The 6,966-nt window shown below is 39.8% G+C and overlaps 1 long non-coding RNA gene across 2 annotated transcripts in view; it reads right to left on the minus strand.

Annotated features, from left to right (window-relative positions):
* The window catches only part of LOC109501538, an 89,375-nt gene extending 83,673 nt beyond the window's left edge, over window positions 1–5,702 (minus strand). Inside the window, exon 1 of one of the 2 annotated variants that reach the window (XR_006600664.1) lies at window positions 5,553–5,702. This is a non-coding gene — a long non-coding RNA (uncharacterized LOC109501538). The remainder of the gene's footprint in view (window positions 1–5,552) is intronic. The other variant, XR_002159664.2, reaches the window with a different exon arrangement.
* Between the last annotated feature and the right edge of the window lie 1,264 nt (window positions 5,703–6,966).

Raw genomic sequence — 6,966 nt, forward strand, 5'->3', positions numbered from 1 at the left:
TATAAGATTTCTTGGAACGTCAAATGTATTGAGGAGTACAAACTCCTTAACTCCCTTCCGTCCCAGGGAATGAAGAGTCCCAGCAGACTACAGGCTTCCTCCCTAATACACTGTCTGCTTTGACAATAAATAAATAAATAAATAAATAAATAAATAAATAAATAACAAGTGGTTGAATGATGAGTCAGTAATTCTTATAGAAGGGAAGACTCCAATATTTAAAAAAATCCCTATTTTAGCCATCCATAAAGTGTTTTCTTCTTTACAAATGTGACAGTTTTACAACTACCCTTCTCTTCAAGTGAAATTCTCAGTCACGCAGTAGAGTTTTTATATATTTCTGACTATTGGTAGCTAAATACACACACACTTATCCACAATAGCTTCATACCTTTAGTTACAAACATAATCATAGATCTTTTATTTGTAAATTTCTTTGATCCTTACACATCTTATTAGCACAAAGTCCAATTTCCTACCCACTTGTCTAAATTCTAGGGACTATTGAAAGGGCTCACTCCATTGTATCTTTTCTTAGTGCCATGGGCTTTTTATTCTTCTAAATATCCCAAGAGATAGTACTTGTCCACTACCGTGAAGGAAGATTCCATTTCCTTGGTAATCTGGTAAAGGGTGCCCTACCCATGCATGAGCTTCTGTGGGTGCAGCTTTAGGCATTCATCTCTTTTACTTCAAGTTTCCCAGCAGCTACCACTGCATAAACCTAGAATCCTCATACATCATTTCTTTCTGGCAACCACATGCTTTCCACTGGGGCCACTCCTCATAGCCAGAGCTATTAGAAATCTCCTTCAAAAGGACACTGCCCTCAGCAATCCCAAAGGGACTTCCTGTTCTCCTGCACACTTGGATATTGCTGGCAATTTTTCTTGTTAAAAAAGGAACCCACACACACTTCTGGTGGGACAATGCCTTCAATGGGAAAACTCATTGGTGACTGGGATGGCATTATATACTTATGTGTATAATGGACTTATATACACACTTATGTATACACGCGTATATATAAGGGTGTGTTAGTTTGAGCTCCTCAATTAAAAAAAAACCCTGCTAATGGAGTTAGCCACTGGTATATAATATATATAATATATACCCAGCCACAGGCATAGCAGACGGTTCTCTCTCAAGAACTGTAGGAAACCAAGCAAATAAGCAACCACAATCCTGTGTGATAAGTACTGTTTCAGAGTTTTGCATGGAATACAGATACTGGGAACAACATTCACGAATAAATTTTACGATGGGGTAGCCAATTCAGTAGAACCATGTCACTATTGGCAGTTTTTATTCCATAATTAGGCCATGGATGCATCACTTGATTTCTTTCTTTTGTCTTGGATTCGTGATATACTGAGAGTTGTTTTGTCTTAGAAATAAAACTTAATAAAAAAAAAACTAACAGCACATATATTCTAGTTTAATGCTTGCATCTGTATTTCTGGTATAGAGAAAAAGTATACATTAAAATCTCAACAAATAAAGATTTTATAAAGCTTAAATGGACACATTGCATTGTGGGTAGTGTTGGTATAGGGAATATATACATTGTAAAAGTTTTTTTGTAATTTTTTAATGTTTATTTTTGAGAGACAGAGAGAGAGACGCACACAGAGACACGCGCGCAGAGACAGAGACATACACACAGAGACACAGAGAGACACACACACACAGAGACACACAGACACACACACAGACACACACACAGACACACACACAGACACACACACAGACACACACACAGACACACAGAGACACACACAGAGACACACACAGAGACACACACAGAGACACACACAGAGACACACACAGAGACACACACAGAGACACACACAGAGACACACACAGAGACACACACAGAGACAACGAGCAAGAGAGAGGCAGAGAGAGAGGGAGACACAGAGTTGGAAGCAGGCTCCAGGCTCTGAGCTGTCAGCAGAGGGCCCAGTGCAGGCCTTGGGCCCACAAACCGTGAGACCATGACCTGAGCCGAAGTCGGTCGCTTATCCAACTGAGCCACCCAGCTGCTCCATCTATAAAAGGATTTTTATCTGAGTGCATTCAATTTAATTAAAACTTCTGGCACAATCAATTTGGTTGGTACACTCAACAAGATCATTCATCAATACCTGAGCTGACCACACTTCAAACGCATGAATTGTTGGGGGCCCCTGGGTGGCTCAGTCAGTTAAGCATCTGATTTCAGCACAGGTCAAGATCTCTCGGGTTTGTGAGTCTGGGCCCGCGCCTGGGGTGAGCCCAACTTCTCCCCACCCCCACTCTCTGCCCCTCTGGGATTCTCTCTCTCCCTCTCTCTCTGTCCGTCACTCGCGCCCTCTCTCAAAAAAAAAAAAAAAAAAAGAAAGAAAGAAAAAAAGGGGGGGGGCCTCACAGCTTTGTAATAACCAGCCCTGAGAAGTAGCAAGCTTATTCTACTCTTTTTCATACTGGCATCTAATTCCATATAAAACACTGACAGTGGCAACTACAGCAGAAGATCCAAATTGTGTCAAACCCCCCCACACACACGGACATGCCAGTCGTTTAACCGTTTTCATTATTATTGTTCTATTTTGACATGAAACTTTGACAGAAGTTAGAAATCTTGGTAGGTTTTAATTTTTTTTTTTAGTAATAAAGGAATTATTTTTAAAGGTTTTATCGATTCGGGACTTATTATGAATGTTTACATCAAAAGCGGAGAAGAGAAAAAAGCTAAAAAACCTTCACAATTTATTAGTATGTAAGGATTTTAATCTATTTTCTTGTAACCAAAAATTACTGGCCTATTTATTAGGTACTTCTGGGGACTTTATCAGCCGCTGAGCAAGACCAGAAACACCCTGGAAGTGGTTTAACTCTACTCTACTTGTGCGCAATTGTGTGTGAGTATTTCTGGAACACTATATAAACAGGTCTTTACATAAAACTTCAATGACTACATGTTCACTTAGCAGACTGTGAAACATTTTGAATGGAATAAATAACTTCATGAACTTCAGTGATTGCATGATGTCGTCTGCGGTGGGGTCAGGGAAGAGTTTGGAAAGAGATCAGGCTAATATTTACCTCTATAATCCGTAACCTAATGTCTGAGGTTAGTAACAATTTTCCAAACAGGAGAAGAAGATGCCCTATGTTGCCTATTGTGATTCTACTTGAAAACTTCAGCTTGATGGCTACCTCGTTTGCAAGCAGGAACATTGCTGGGGAAACAAGAAGTGCTCCAGTCACAAGCACTTATAAACCACTCAGGTCAGAATGGACGTGTGTAGGCAGTCTTGGGGGCATGTGTATGCACCTTGTTGGAAAAGGGGTTTTGGCAAGATGAGCAAGTGTTGGGCAACATGTTTATAGGATTTGCAACACAGCCTCCAGGAAAACACCGACAGCAATATTTACTCAACATTACTTTTCATTCTTTTAATGTTCTTTCTTCTAAGAAGTAAATACACGGCGTTTGGCATTTGTTTTGTTTGGTTTTAAAGTAACAGCTACCTTGTTAAACCTCAATTTTGACAGTGCGTGCTCGTACCTCAGGTTATACTAGTTCAGCTTCGTCAACTTGTAAATGGGAATAATTCAGAGAAACTCCCTGAAGTTAAAGCTCAAAGTGAAACCAACTTCCCAAAGTACCAGGAAATATTATTCAGAAAAAACAAAACTGCAACATTTGGTAAAACTTATTTTTCCCATCTTCTTAAACCACATTTGTTTTATTAGTATTAAAAACTACAGTGGTGTGAGGTCTGCAGCTGATAGTGGTTTGGTTCAAACCAGAGTCAGGGGCAGCTGCAAAAATACAGAAACATCTCGTCTGCTGCCATGCGAAGATTCGAGCATAACTCCTGGCAAGCCAGCTTTATTCAGACTATCTCGGGTTTATCATGTAAGAATCAAAGTCACATGTCTCTGCATGAGCCATGTTAGCTGAAAACCCTCTAGCCTAATAAGTAGAGAAACGTAACCACAAGAACCATGAGGCTTTCTACATTTGAAGGACAAATGAGGGAGGCATTCTCTTCTTACAGAGCAGTTTCTATCCCAGAAGCCTGCCCCATCCCATTCCTACAGCTCTTAATTGTCCCCTCACCTCCCTTCAAAGATTCTCCAACAAGAAATCGGTTAGGTAGTTGGTTCCAATAATACACGGCTCTCCTCCAAGAGAGTTACCGTCTGGTCTTTGGCCTGTAGTGCTAATTCATAATCCCTAGACTAGCTTTCAAATGCCTTTGAACCCATAAGCACAGCAAGAAATCCACTTTCATCCAGAGCCAGTATACATAGAAAACTGTAGCAAGAGCTTCTTGAAAAATATATACCTTTACTACATGTGATGCACTGATAGTTTCCATTTTATATTGTTTAATTTTATGTGGTTTTTGCACACCACCAAATTGACTCCATTACATACAAGTGCATCATGACCCACAGTTTATAAAATACTGCCAAAGTTCATTATTTTTCATGTCCAGCTGTGCATCAAAATCACCTGGGGAGTGTTCTCCAAATAAGCCAAGGCTGGCGAGGGGAGAATGGGGCGTGACTGCAGACAGTTCTAAAAGGCAGACAGTTTCTCCCAATAATTCGCTGTGTGACCTTAGATAGGTTACTTAACCTCTCAGAGTTTTAATTTCCTCACTTCCAAATGATGATAGAATCTTCCATACAGATTTGTTCTGGGTATGAAATGACATTTCTAGGACAATGCTTGGTTTTGGTATGGTAAGAACGCATTATTATTTTTAATAATCTTGTGACCATACTATTTTTATAGTTAAGTTGCATTACTGATATCTAATGGGGATTTTTCACAACATGTCCTAATCTGCCTTACACACTGTGCCTTTCCTAGAGCCAAAAGTGGATTAGAACTCAGCCACCTCATTAATACCTTGCTTGGCTACTAAATTGGAGGTGCCTCAACAAGGTAATAATGAGGTGACCAAGTCCTAACCTGATCTTGGCCCCCACTAAATGTATTAATAAGGTGACCAGGTTTTAACCTGTTCTCGGCCTCATGGATATATTGGTTTTCAAAGCAAGTGAGAACCTGTTTTTAAAAGGCTATTAAAAACATCAAATCATGAGCCTAGGTGTTTTTTTTTTTTAAGAGAACATGAATAAGAGATACAAAGGAAAGAACTACACAGAGTTCATTAGAAACTCCTAATATTAGTCTCTCACGTTGCCCTGTACCAATTTTCCTGAAGAACTAACATGGATTGCAATTCACGTTAGGTAAATATTTGGGCTTTTCCAGTGAATACTTTTCAATTTAACACAATATTCTATATCCATAGGTCCTAAATTGAATCCTGTAACAAAGATTTATCGAAAAGCCAACACTAACCACACTCAATTCAGAACTATGAGAACACTAAGAAAATGTGAAATGTAGTCCCTTCCCTCAAAGTGCTTGTAGTCCACTTGACAGGAGGAACTTACAAAGATGGGGATTAATAGAAACTTGGCTGCATAGTAAGACCACCAGATCGGGAGGCGATTGCCATTGAAAAGAGCGTGTTACTCACGTTCCCAAGCAGCGGGGAGGGCACACCCGTCAAGAAACCCCACACCAGGAAGCGTCCGTGAGGAGGCAGGGAGGTAGAGACACTGTGGATGAGAGGCTTTATTGCAGTTCCTCCAGGAAGAAACAGGTGAGGCTGGGTAAGCAGGTTTAGGATTGACTAGTTTGAATAATTTTAGCATATTTAAGACATAGGCGCTCTCCGTAGCTGTCTGGTACCTGGCCCTGGGGTGTAGGTAGATAGATAGATATCTATCTACCTACTTATCTATCTACCTAGCTACTATCTATCTACCTACTACTTTCAGAGTGTGAAAGCCCAACAAAGGAAGTGATTGGAGGGGTGGGCTCTGAATTGGTTGGTTTGTTTTTGAAAAGCACTCTTGCAGGGCAATTGTTTACCATTTCTAGGAACTGGCTACACCTGGGGGAGGTGGTCTCTCCAGTGTCAACAAAACCCCAGATTTCAAAGCACCAGAATACATAAAGCAAAAGACATGGTTAATACAGAAACAACCCAAAATTTGGAAAATGTTAACAACATAATTTACCACTAACGTGTGTATCAAATGCCAAAAGAATTGAGGAATTTAGAGAGTTGTCAACTTTGACTATACATTGGAATCACCTAGAGGATTATAAAAGTACTGCTTGAGTCCCTATCTTAGACTCTGACTTAGTTTAGGGTGCAGCTGGGCATCAGGAGCTTTAAGAGCTTTCCAGGTGACTCTAATGTATAACCTAAGGTGACAACCACTAATTTAGAGCAAGTGTGAACAGGACAGGTGGTGACAAGTGTATTTGGACCTTGAATGCTCCAAAGCTGGTCACTTTGGCCTCATCCTTTGCAGTAGAGAGGAGGGGAAAGAGAGAAGGAAAATAATGGATTGAACATGTATCAAGGAACCACTACATGGCAGGTCCATTTTAGGTACTTCAAATACATTATCTAACTTTCTCCCTAAAAGCATAAAACAAAAATATAAAATTCTTTCATTTAACCGAAAGGAAACTGAAACTCAGAAAGGGTAAATGATTTGGGGTGCCTGAGTGACTCAGTGGATTAAGCGTCCAACTCTTGATTTCGGCTCAGGTCATGACCTCATGAACCGTGAGATCAAGTCCCACATTGGGCTCTGCTCTTACAGCGTAGAGGATCCCTGCTTGGGATTTTCTATCTCTTTCTCTGCCTCTCCCTCACTCTCTTTCCCTCAAAATAAATAAACATTTCAAAAAAAAGGGTAAATGATTTGCCTACAATCCACAGCTAATATGTTGATAAATTCATATCTCTTCTCTTCCAAATTTGAATCTAGTTATTTTTTTAAAGATGAAATACTTCTTTCTCTCCAAGTAACCAATATTTTTCCTATTTGATAAACCAAACATTGTTTTTCTTTGTATCCAATTTTAAATAC

The sequence above is a fragment of the Felis catus genome, chromosome B4 (assembly GCF_018350175.1).
Source record: "Felis catus isolate Fca126 chromosome B4, F.catus_Fca126_mat1.0, whole genome shotgun sequence".
NCBI classification, from domain to species: Eukaryota; Metazoa; Chordata; class Mammalia; order Carnivora; family Felidae; genus Felis; species Felis catus.